A 13023-nucleotide genomic window follows, 5' to 3' on the forward strand; every position below is an offset into this window, starting at 1 on the left:
TCCTGTCGTTCCCAGATGGGGGGGCTGTGGGGCACTACCAACCAGGGGGCTGTGGGGCACTCCCTACCAGGGGGCTGTGTGGCACTCCCTACCAGGGGTCTTTGCGTCACTTCCTACCAGGAGGCTGTGCGGCACTCACTACCAGGGGGCTGCGTGGCACTCCCTACCAGGGGGCTGCGTGGCACTCCCTACAGGGGGCTGTGCGACACACTCTACAGAGGGCAGTGTGGCGCTATCTACAAGGGGGTTGTGTGTCGCTATCTACAAGGGGGCTGTGTGGCGCTACCTACAAGGGGGCTGTGTGGCACTACCTACAAGGGGGCTATCTGGCGCTACCTACAAGGGGGCTATCTGGCGCTACCTACAAGGGGGCTATCTGGCGCTACTCACAAGGGGTCTGTGTGGTGCTACCCACAAGGGGGCTGTGTGGCACTACCCACAAGGGGGCTGTGTGGCACTACCCACAAGGGGCTGTGTGGCACTACCTACAAGGGGGCTGTCTGGCGCTACCTACAAGAGGCTGTGTGGCGCTACCCACAAGGGGCTGTGTGGCGCTACCCACAAGGGGCTGTGTGGCGCTACCCACAAGGGGCTGTGTGGCGCTACCTACAGGGGGCTGTGTGGCGCTACCTACAAGGGGCTGTGTGGCGCTACCTACAGGGGGAATCTGTGAGTGGGGGGCTGATGATCATTTTACTGTGAGTGGTGGGCTGATGGTCTTCAAGTGGTTTCCACCTCTGACCTCCAATTGAAATTAATAGGAGGCAGAAAATACCTGCGGCGCCCGTTTGGAGCTTTTTTTCCTGCGTCTTTTGCATTCGCTTCAACAGCTTAAGAAAAAACACAAAAAAAAAGGTCACAACGCTGTCAGTTGCTGAAGGAATTTTGAGGCAGATTTTTTTTGCCTACGAGTGTAGTGCTTGTTCTTAGACGTTTTCTGTCTTTCTCAAAACAATTTTTGGTAGGGGGGCCCTGAGGAAATTTTGTTTTTCCAGTGCTGCCTCGAGTCCGAAAAGGATGGGAAACTCTGTACTAGGCTACAGTGTCCCGTCATGGAGCAGCTCAGTTCGTCATGGGAACGGGGCCTAGGTGAGTACAATTTTTGTTTTTGTTTGGGGGCACTGTCTACAAGGGGGAGGTGCGGGGACTGTATGGCACGATCTACAAGGGGGAGGTGGGGGACTGTATGGCACTGTCTACAAGGGGGAGGTGGGGGACTGTATGGCAATGTCTAAAAGGGGGAGGTGGGGGCTGTATGGCACGATTTACAAAAAGAAGGTGGGGAATTATGGCACTGCCTACAGGGAGGCTGTATGGCAAAATCTACAGGGAGGCACTATACTGTGTGGGGGCCACTAAGCGGACATTATACTGTGTAGGGGTACTACAGATGGCATAATGCTGTGGGCACAATTAGAAGACAAAATACTGTGTCCTTGAAGGGGTTGTAATATATTATATTATTAAATATTACTATTATTATTATACTGTATGGGGGCACTAAAGGGGCATTATAAATTTTTTAAGGGACATTTTTTTTTAATGATGGGGTGGGGCGCCGAAAGATCATTTCGCACAGGGCGCCATCTATCCTAGGGCCGGCCCTGTATATATATATATATATATATATATATATATATATATAGCAAACAAGAAGACAGCAGCACTCACACAGAATCAATTGATTAGGTGCCCAGCAAAACGTCCCGATCCTCGGACGTGTATTGGTATATAAAGAAAGAAGATTTGCAGCACTCCAATGTGAAAAAAGTGGTGGTTTATTCAATCCAAGAACAACAGCAACGTATACATGTCCGAATCCATAACCACGATTGCTCCACCTTTGTCAGCAGGTTTTATAGTGAGATCGTGGTTATGGATCAGCTCATCCAATGCCTCCATATCAAGAGTAGTCATATTAGGCTGTTTAAAACCCGATTCACATGTTTGGGTCCTAAGTGTAGTAATATCTTTTTGTACCAGTTCTCTAAAGGTTTCTATCGCGTGTGACGTTACAGGAGGTTGAAATAAACTTTTATTATGTAATCCCAATTTTTTAAGTGATAATTCTGGTAGGGTATCCTGAACTATTACATTAGGAGGTTGTGAATCAAACCAAACCTTCAACTTAATAGCTCTGACAAAACTATACAAATCCAATTCAAGTTGAAACCAATCAACCTGTTGATTGGGGCAAAATGACAATCCCTTAGATAATAATTGCAATTGCATATTAGATAACTGATGTTTAGAAATATTTACCACTATTGTTTGGGCAGAGTCCCCTTGTTGCTGTCTTGCAGCGGTTTCTGACCCTTCTGGTGAATAGATTTTTGAAAGCGGGTTCTTCCTTCCTCGATTTCTCCTGCGACCTGCTTGTCTGGTTTTCTTCTTTTTGATTTCTCCAATGGGCTGGAATCTAAAAAATCTTGGTCGTTTCTTGGAGGATTTTTCTTATTGTGCTCTTGAATACGAAAGTCCCCCTTGTTGTGAACCGCATCTTTACCTCTTTTATTCTCCCGTCTGTAGGTACCATCGGAATAATTGAGGAAATTATCCCAAGTATAGACACGTCCCGTTGAGTAATCGGTTTGATCACGGAACCATTTTTTCTTTTTAGTTTCTTCTATGTCACTCCTTACTTTATTGAGTGTCATGCGTAATTTCTCCATATGGGCGGTATAATCTTCTATTTGTATAAGCGATTTCAGAGTGTTCTCCAGATCGTGAACCTTCACTTTTAAACCTCTTAAATCTCTATGTAGGAAGTCCATGTTCAGCAAAATGGTTTCCAAAGCATATTTGCTTGCGAGCTGTTCATTCTTACTCCTAAATTCTTCGTGTTGCATATGCATGGTAGGTTTAAGTTGAATTCTCATTCCCCTTGGAATCATGTTGTTCTTATAATATTGACCCAATGTAAGTAAATGAAGTTCAACATTAATCAGACGTCTTGACTCAAATTCCAGATTTCTCTTGATATCAGTAATAGAAGGAATGCTTAAAAATGACACATCACCCTCCGCTCCATTTAGAATCCTCACGATATCCTCCTTAGTGAAAACAGCAGTGTTGGATGAAGTACTCCCAGCAGGTATATTCATCTGCTCCATGATAAAAAACTTTTTGGTGATTAAAGAACGTGGTGCAAGCTAATGGAATCCAGATATAGCAAACAAGAAGACAGCAGCACTCACACAGAATCAATTGATTAGGTGCCCAGCAAAACGTCCCGATCCTCGGACGTGTATTGGTATATAAAGAAAGAAGATTTGCAGCACTCCAATGTGAAAAAAGTGGTGGTTTATTCAATCCAAGAACAACAGCAACGTTTCAATCCTACAATAGGATCTTTATCAAGCCTAGTGACACATCTACTGCAAGAAACTAATATAGGGTTGAGACTGCTCAACATAATTAGTCTCATTAAAATATAATCAAGTATACAGTGTTGTAAAACTCATATAATACATGTTATAAGGTATCATTACAGAACACAAACATGATACAGAAAGTGTGAATGTGCATATATCACAGTGTAAGTGACAATACATAGTGACACAAACGTTAAAAACAGCTGATTACAACATAATCATTTATGCCTCAGTGGTGTTAAAAACAATCGTCATAGCCCCACTCACCAACCAGAACTTCAGATACATCAAATGAATCATTTAGTATGTAAATTCGTAAGCATACAATGTAACAAACCGCTGCACACCTAAAGTCAATAGACTTGAATACATGCGTAAAAAGCCAAGAGACGGAAGTGCATCATCGATCAGTAGCGAGACGTATCGGACGCATCAAAGTGATGTAATGCGTGTCAATGCGTTCCACTGAACTGGTCATGTGTGGAGCGGCTTCATAGGTTGCTAAGCAACTATGTAACGGATAACACATAACACGGCTGTGTCAGACAAAAAGTCTGTATTATAACTAAAACAAGTAAATTAATCAGTGCTCCTCATGGTAAGGAATGGAGATATAAAAATAGTATTTCAATATTATGTTATATATCAACTTCTTATACATAATCCACACGTTGGCACAGAGAGCTCTGTCCACAATTAAGTATTCAGAGCATCCCTATACCTAGGGTTTTAGGAACCACATAGCATCGTCTTCACGTGCATAGGATGTCCCATCACCCTCATCCGTGTAACGGACTAAGATTGTCGTATCAGCGACACCATTTCTCATGAAGTATATGTATATATATTTTTTTCTAAAATAAATCTTTTATATATAAATATCTCTACATCACTTAACACCACACTAGGAGACTAGAAAAAATTCAATAAATAATAAATGTCTTTATTGATATCATAAGACAAGATGAATATAACACAGCCGTGTCAGGTAATCACAATATCGTAATTTTACTAAAAATAAAAGTAGAGATTCCGAAATTCTGTTTGGAGTGGTATTTCGATCTAGAAAAATACAAAAATATAAAGATTAGTATTAATCACATATTGACAGGAAATTCATCATAAAAAAAGTAAATATTAGTGTGTCATCATTCTTTATACTAGGGAGGACATCAAAGAAATCAAGGAGAGAGATGTGAAGGAGTCATACAGTTAACCTGTCCACAGCAAATTCAACATTAAGTCCAGATGGTTTCAATGTATTTAATTGGAATATCCACCTCAACTCTTTTTTATGTAATATCACATGACGATCGCCGCCTAATTGTAGTGTAGGAACATGATCCAGGATCATAAATCTCAGATCCCTTTCATTGTGACCATATTCCGAAAAGTGCTTAGACACTGGTAAGTCAAGTTTCTTTTTGCGTATCGAGAAACGATGATTATTTAACCGGGTTTTAAAAGCACAAGTAGTCTCCCCTACATATAGGAGACCACAGGGACACCATAACACATATATGACCCAATCCGAATCACAAGTGAAATTGTGTCTAATTTTAAATTGTTGTCCAGTAACTGGATGTTTGAAAGAATCACCCTTGCACATCAAAGTGCAGTTAATACATCTGTAGCACGGAATATTACCCGGCTTCAGAGGTTTAAAGGTTGGTTGTGATATTTTCTTTTGTCCTGATACTCTGGTTCTCACCAGTCTATCTCGAAGATTTTGTGAACGTCTATATGACATAAGGGGATTATTATTCAATTCATCAATGTGTCCAAAGCTATTGCTGATAATTGGCCAATGTCTGTTCATAATCTTAGAAATATCCCCACTTATATCATTATAAGTTGAAATGAATGGAATACGTTTCTGTTTTCCACCCACTATAGCTGTTTTAGGTTGTAGCAAGCTATCCCTCGCTGTATTATTAATCTTATTCTTATGTGTATACAGTAGTGCCTTAGGGTAGCCTCTGTGTAAAAAATTGCTCATCATAATGTCTAGAGATGTATCGAGATCTTCCTGTCTGTCAGTGTTGCGTTTGGCCCTAATCATCTGGCTATAGGGCAAGGACCTGACCATATTCCTCGGATGACAGCTGTCAAATCGTAATAAAGTATTGCGGTCAGTCTCTTTAGTATACATTTTGGTTCTTAATGCATTGTTATCAATCAATACAGTAACATCCAAAAATTGAATCTTGTCCACAGAGTGTGTCATAGTAAACTGAATATCCTCATCCAAGGAATTGAGAAATTGATGAAAATCAGTTAGTGTGGTGACAGAATCACTCCAAATGAGGAAGATGTCGTCTATGTAACGCCACCACCTCAAAACATGTGAGAAGTGGTGGGATACATAGACTGACATCTCCTCAATATTGTCCATAAAAATATTGGCATACGTGGGAGCCATATTGGACCCCATGGCCGTCCCTTTCAATTGAATGTAATAACTCTCATTAAAAAGAAAATAATTAGAAGTCAAAATAAGTTCTACCAATGACATAATGAACTCGCATGAATTATTATCATAGTTAGAAGTCATCAATTTCCGTCTTACAGCATCAAGCCCTTTAACATGACTAATCGAAGTATAAAGAGAGGTGACATCAAAAGAGACCAAAATGGATCCCTCTGGTAGATCCACTGCTCTTAGTTTTTGCAAAAAGTCAGTGGTATCCCTGATATAAGATTTAGAGTTGATAGCAAAATTTCTCAGCACTTTATCCACAAAGATAGAGATATTACTCATTAATGAACCCCGGCCAGATACAATAGGGCGGCCTGGGGGGTTCATTAAATCCTTGTGGATTTTTGGTAATAGATACAGGCAAGGAGTCATAGGAGATACAACCATAAGAAATTTATATAACTTCTGATCTATTATATCATCATCTAACGCCGTCTTGATAAGTAAGGCAATCTTATTTGTGATATCATGTTTAGGATCATTTTTCAATAATTTATATACATTTATATCGGATAGTTGTCTATAACATTCCCTCATATACATGTCCGAATCCATAACCACGATTGCTCCACCTTTGTCAGCAGGTTTTATAGTGAGATCGTGGTTATGGATCAGCTCATCCAATGCCTCCATATCAAGAGTAGTCATATTACAAAAAGATATTACAAAAAGATATTACTACACTTAGGACCCAAACATGTGAATCGGGTTTTAAACAGCCTAATATGACTACTCTTGATATGGAGGCATTGGATGAGCTGATCCATAACCACGATCTCACTATAAAACCTGCTGACAAAGGTGGAGCAATCGTGGTTATGGATTCGGACATGTATATGAGGGAATGTTATAGACAACTATCCGATATAAATGTATATAAATTATTGAAAAATGATCCTAAACATGATATCACAAATAAGATTGCCTTACTTATCAAGACGGCGTTAGATGATGATATAATAGATCAGAAGTTATATAAATTTCTTATGGTTGTATCTCCTATGACTCCTTGCCTGTATCTATTACCAAAAATCCACAAGGATTTAATGAACCCCCCAGGCCGCCCTATTGTATCTGGCCGGGGTTCATTAATGAGTAATATCTCTATCTTTGTGGATAAAGTGCTGAGAAATTTTGCTATCAACTCTAAATCTTATATCAGGGATACCACTGACTTTTTGCAAAAACTAAGAGCAGTGGATCTACCAGAGGGATCCATTTTGGTCTCTTTTGATGTCACCTCTCTTTATACTTCGATTAGTCATGTTAAAGGGCTTGATGCTGTAAGACGGAAATTGATGACTTCTAACTATGATAATAATTCATGCGAGTTCATTATGTCATTGGTAGAACTTATTTTGACTTCTAATTATTTTCTTTTTAATGAGAGTTATTACATTCAATTGAAAGGGACGGCCATGGGGTCCAATATGGCTCCCACGTATGCCAATATTTTTATGGACAATATTGAGGAGATGTCAGTCTATGTATCCCACCACTTCTCACATGTTTTGAGGTGGTGGCGTTACATAGACGACATCTTCCTCATTTGGAGTGATTCTGTCACCACACTAACTGATTTTCATCAATTTCTCAATTCCTTGGATGAGGATATTCAGTTTACTATGACACACTCTGTGGACAAGATTCAATTTTTGGATGTTACTGTATTGATTGATAACAATGCATTAAGAACCAAAATGTATACTAAAGAGACTGACCGCAATACTTTATTACGATTTGACAGCTGTCATCCGAGGAATATGGTCAGGTCCTTGCCCTATAGCCAGATGATTAGGGCCAAACGCAACACTGACAGACAGGAAGATCTCGATACATCTCTAGACATTATGATGAGCAATTTTTTACACAGAGGCTACCCTAAGGCACTACTGTATACACATAAGAATAAGATTAATAATACAGCGAGGGATAGCTTGCTACAACCTAAAACAGCTATAGTGGGTGGAAAACAGAAACGTATTCCATTCATTTCAACTTATAATGATATAAGTGGGGATATTTCTAAGATTATGAACAGACATTGGCCAATTATCAGCAATAGCTTTGGACACATTGATGAATTGAATAATAATCCCCTTATGTCATATAGACGTTCACAAAATCTTCGAGATAGACTGGTGAGAACCAGAGTATCAGGACAAAAGAAAATATCACAACCAACCTTTAAACCTCTGAAGCCGGGTAATATTCCGTGCTACAGATGTATTAACTGCACTTTGATGTGCAAGGGTGATTCTTTCAAACATCCAGTTACTGGACAACAATTTAAAATTAGACACAATTTCACTTGTGATTCGGATTGGGTCATATATGTGTTATGGTGTCCCTGTGGTCTCCTATATGTAGGGGAGACTACTTGTGCTTTTAAAACCCGGTTAAATAATCATCGTTTCTCGATACGCAAAAAGAAACTTGACTTACCAGTGTCTAAGCACTTTTCGGAATATGGTCACAATGAAAGGGATCTGAGATTTATGATCCTGGATCATGTTCCTACACTACAATTAGGCGGCGATCGTCATGTGATATTACATAAAAAAGAGTTGAGGTGGATATTCCAATTAAATACATTGAAACCATCTGGACTTAATGTTGAATTTGCTGTGGACAGGTTAACTGTATGACTCCTTCACATCTCTCTCCTTGATTTCTTTGATGTCCTCCCTAGTATAAAGAATGATGACACACTAATATTTACTTTTTTTATGATGAATTTCCTGTCAATATGTGATTAATACTAATCTTTATATTTTTGTATTTTTCTAGATCGAAATACCACTCCAAACAGAATTTCGGAATCTCTACTTTTATTTTTAGTAAAATTACGATATTGTGATTACCTGACACGGCTGTGTTATATTCATCTTGTCTTATGATATCAATAAAGACATTTATTATTTATTGAATTTTTTCTAGTCTCCTAGTGTGGTGTTAAGTGATGTAGAGATATTTATATATAAAAGATTTATTTTAGAAAAAAATATATATACATATACTTCATGAGAAATGGTGTCGCTGATACGACAATCTTAGTCCGTTACACGGATGAGGGTGATGGGACATCCTATGCACGTGAAGACGATGCTATGTGGTTCCTAAAACCCTAGGTATAGGGATGCTCTGAATACTTAATTGTGGACAGAGCTCTCTGTGCCAACGTGTGGATTATGCATAAGAAGTTGATATATAACATAATATTGAAATACTATTTTTATATCTCCATTCCTTACCATGAGGAGCACTGATTAATTTACTTGTTTTAGTTATAATACAGACTTTTTGTCTGACACAGCCGTGTTATGTGTTATCCGTTACATAGTTGCTTAGCAACCTATGAAGCCGCTCCACACATGACCAGTTCAGTGGAACGCATTGACACGCATTACATCACTTTGATGCGTCCGATACGTCTCGCTACTGATCGATGATGCACTTCCGTCTCTTGGCTTTTTACGCATGTATTCAAGTCTATTGACTTTAGGTGTGCAGCGGTTTGTTACATTGTATGCTTACGAATTTACATACTAAATGATTCATTTGATGTATCTGAAGTTCTGGTTGGTGAGTGGGGCTATGACGATTGTTTTTAACACCACTGAGGCATAAATGATTATGTTGTAATCAGCTGTTTTTAACGTTTGTGTCACTATGTATTGTCACTTACACTGTGATATATGCACATTCACACTTTCTGTATCATGTTTGTGTTCTGTAATGATACCTTATAACATGTATTATATGCGTTTTACAACACTGTATACTTGATTGTATTATAATGAGACTAATTATGTTGAACAGTCTCAACCCTATATTAGTTTCTTGCAGTAGATGTGTCACTAGGCTTGATAAAGATCCTATTGTAGGATTGAAACGTTGCTGTTGTTCGTGGATTGAATAAACCACCACTTTTTTCACATTGGAGTGCTGCAAATCTTCTTTCTTTATATATATATATATATATATATATATATATATATATATATACACCAGTAGAAAAACGGCAGCACTCTGTTTCAACGTACAAATTCAAGTAATGAAGGGTGTCAGCTTCTTGTATATATATATATATATATATATATATATACTATATGTAGAAAGAAATTCTTGCAGCACTCCCAGAGTAAGTGAAAAATGTAATCTTATTTATTTCGGCTTACATAGTGCGGTGTTTCAATCCCACACTGGGATTTTTTTCAAGCTTCAGATTGAATTATTCACTTACTCTGGGAGTGCTGTAAGAATTTCTTTCTGATATTGAATATCCTTGGATCAGGTTAATTTGCTGGCACCCTGCTCAACTATTTTTTAGAGTGCTGCTTTCTTTAAACTATATATATATATATATATATATATATATATATATACTTATGGGGTACATAAGTATAATGCTCCACAGTGAGCCTTTGAATAGTGCTACACAGATAGTGCCCAAATAAGTAGTGCCATGTAGTGCCCCCAATAATAGTGCTATATAGTGCCCATTAAAATTTTTCCTATAAATAGTGGCAGCCACACAGTGCCCCATGTGCTTACTTGCCCAGCAGAGGAGGTATCTTCCAGTTTGCCACCTGCGTAGGTGGCTCGATTACATCAAAGGATCCCGTTGCCTGTACCAAGAGAGGTGGGCAGGAAATAAAGGGCATGCAGCCCCCATAGCGTATGAAGTGGCAGAAGGCCAAATGCATAAGTACTGGAAAGTGGATCTCCTGAATGCAGTGTAAATGCACCTGTATAGTTCTTAAGCTTACTGGAAGTTCCAGCAGTCAGAACCCCACCAGTCAGTCATTTATGGAACATCCCTCCAATCAACATGCTAGAAATGTCCCATGTGATGCGGCTCTGTGCAGCAATTGTATAATTATAGCCAAGGATAGGATTGAATCCTGTTCTGTGAGATCTGAAAGCCTTTCTCAAATTCTTCTTTGAGGACTTCAGATTTTCATACTGACTAGCATCAAAAATGTTATGTGTGAATGAAGTAGTTTTTGATTTGAAAACCACTCCTTGTTTCAGCTAAAATTAGATGAATTGAAACGGACGTGTGTGAATATGGCCTAGAAAACATTTCCTAGAATTATCTCCTTTGCAAAGAGGCAGTGTAAAGCATGACTTTATAACGCCCCCTTTTTTTAGCATCTGAAGCCAGATTTGGTGAAGATAGGTCATGTTCCCACAGCACAGTTTGATGGCAGTTTTTGTTCTATTTTTTATTTTATTTTGTTCTTTCCTTAGCAAAAAAACTGGAGAAGATTCACAAAAAAAAGTATGATACATTTCTGGATTTAACCATAACTGCTGTAAATCTAATTTAATCTCAGCTCTAAAGCTGGCCATACACATGATAGCCATAGCCAATGGGTTCCTCTTATTGACCACCCTAAGGGTATGTTCACACGCAGTGACTAAAAATGTCTGCGTCTGAAAATACGGAGCTGTTTTCAGGCGAAAACAGCTCCTGATTTTCAGACGTTTTTGTAGCAACTCGCTTTTTTCGCGGCGTATTTTACGGACGTTATTGGAGTCAAGGAAAACCGCTCCAAAAACGGCCCAAGAAGTGACATGCACTTCTTTTTCGCAGGCGTCTTTTTACGCGCCGTATTTTGACAGCGACGCGTAAAATTACACCTCGTGGAAACAGAACACCGTAAAACCCATTGAAAGCAATGGGCAGATGTTTGTAGGCGTAATGGAGACGTTTTTCAGGCGTAAATTCGAGGTGTAAAACGCCTGAATTACGTCTGAAAACAGTGCGTGTGAACATACCCTTATACAAGTGCATGTTTTAATGGGGAAAGTGGGAAAATCTTCAGCCAAACACCTCCGACAAAGGGTTTCCCCTGATATTTGGGCCTGATTCAGATGAACGTGTCTGTTTTGCATCTGCAAATAACAGACCGTATTTCATGCATTTTAGTTCCGTATGCTAACAGTGTGCTTTCTGTGTGGCATTAATGTTCCTGTTTTTTTTCCCTCATCATTTCTTTAGCAACTTGTGTGTAAAAAACACAGACAGCTCACAGATGTCGCTCGTGTGCTACCTGTGTTTTTCACGCACCAAGTGAATGGGAGACGCGGTCCGCAAAAACTGACCAAAATAGGATATGCAATGAGTTTCACACAACGGACACACGATACGTGAAAAAACATGGACATATGAATAGCCCCATTGAATTGCATAGGTCCGTGTGCTGGCTGTTTTTTGAACAGATAGCACACGGACGTATAAGGGTATGTGCACACACACTAATTACGTCCGTAATTGACGGACGTATTTCGGCCACAAGTACCGGACCGAACACAGTGCAGAGAGCCGGGCTCCTAACATCATACTTATGTACGATGCTAGGAGTCCCTGCCTCGCTGCAGGACAACTGTCCCGTACTGAAAACATGATTACAGTACGGGACAGTTGTCCTGCAGAGAGGCAGGGACTCCTAGCATCATACATAAGTATGATGCTAGGAGCCCGGCTCCCTGCACTGTGTTCGGTCCGGGACTTGCGGCCGAAATACGTCCGTCAATTACGGACGTAATTAGTGTGTGTGCACATACCCTAATACGCTCGTCTAAATAAGGCCTTAGGGTATGTGCACACGACTTATTTTCAGACGTAATTCAGGCATTTTATGCCTCGACTTACGCCTGAAAAGATGGCTCCATTACGTCTGCAAACATGTGCCCATTGCCTGCAATGGGTTTTACGATGTTCTGTTCAGACGAGGTGTAATTTTACGCGTCACTATCAAAAGACGGAGCATAAAAAGACGCCTGAGTCAAAGAAGTGCAGGATACTTCTTGGGCCGTTTTTGGAGCCGTTTTTCATTGACTCCATTGAAAAACAGCTCCAATTACGTCTGTAATGGACGCCGAGAAAAACGCGAGTACTTGCAAAAACGTCTGAAATTCAGGAGCTGTTTCGTCTGAAAACAGCTCCGTAATTTCAGACGTATTTTGCGTTTGCGTGTGAACATACCCTAACTGTCGGGGCCTGGGAACAATTAGACAGCTTCTCACGACATTTATATAATGTGTATGGGCAGCTTAAGTATATATGTATACGTATCTAATGTTTTTCATATTGAATTGTGTTTCTTTTTATTCAAACTTTATACAAAAGTTACAAAATGCATGCAAGTACTAGAATTA

This window comes from Rhinoderma darwinii, chromosome 1 (genome assembly GCF_050947455.1).
Source record: "Rhinoderma darwinii isolate aRhiDar2 chromosome 1, aRhiDar2.hap1, whole genome shotgun sequence".
Lineage (NCBI taxonomy): Eukaryota > Metazoa > Chordata > Amphibia > Anura > Rhinodermatidae > Rhinoderma > Rhinoderma darwinii.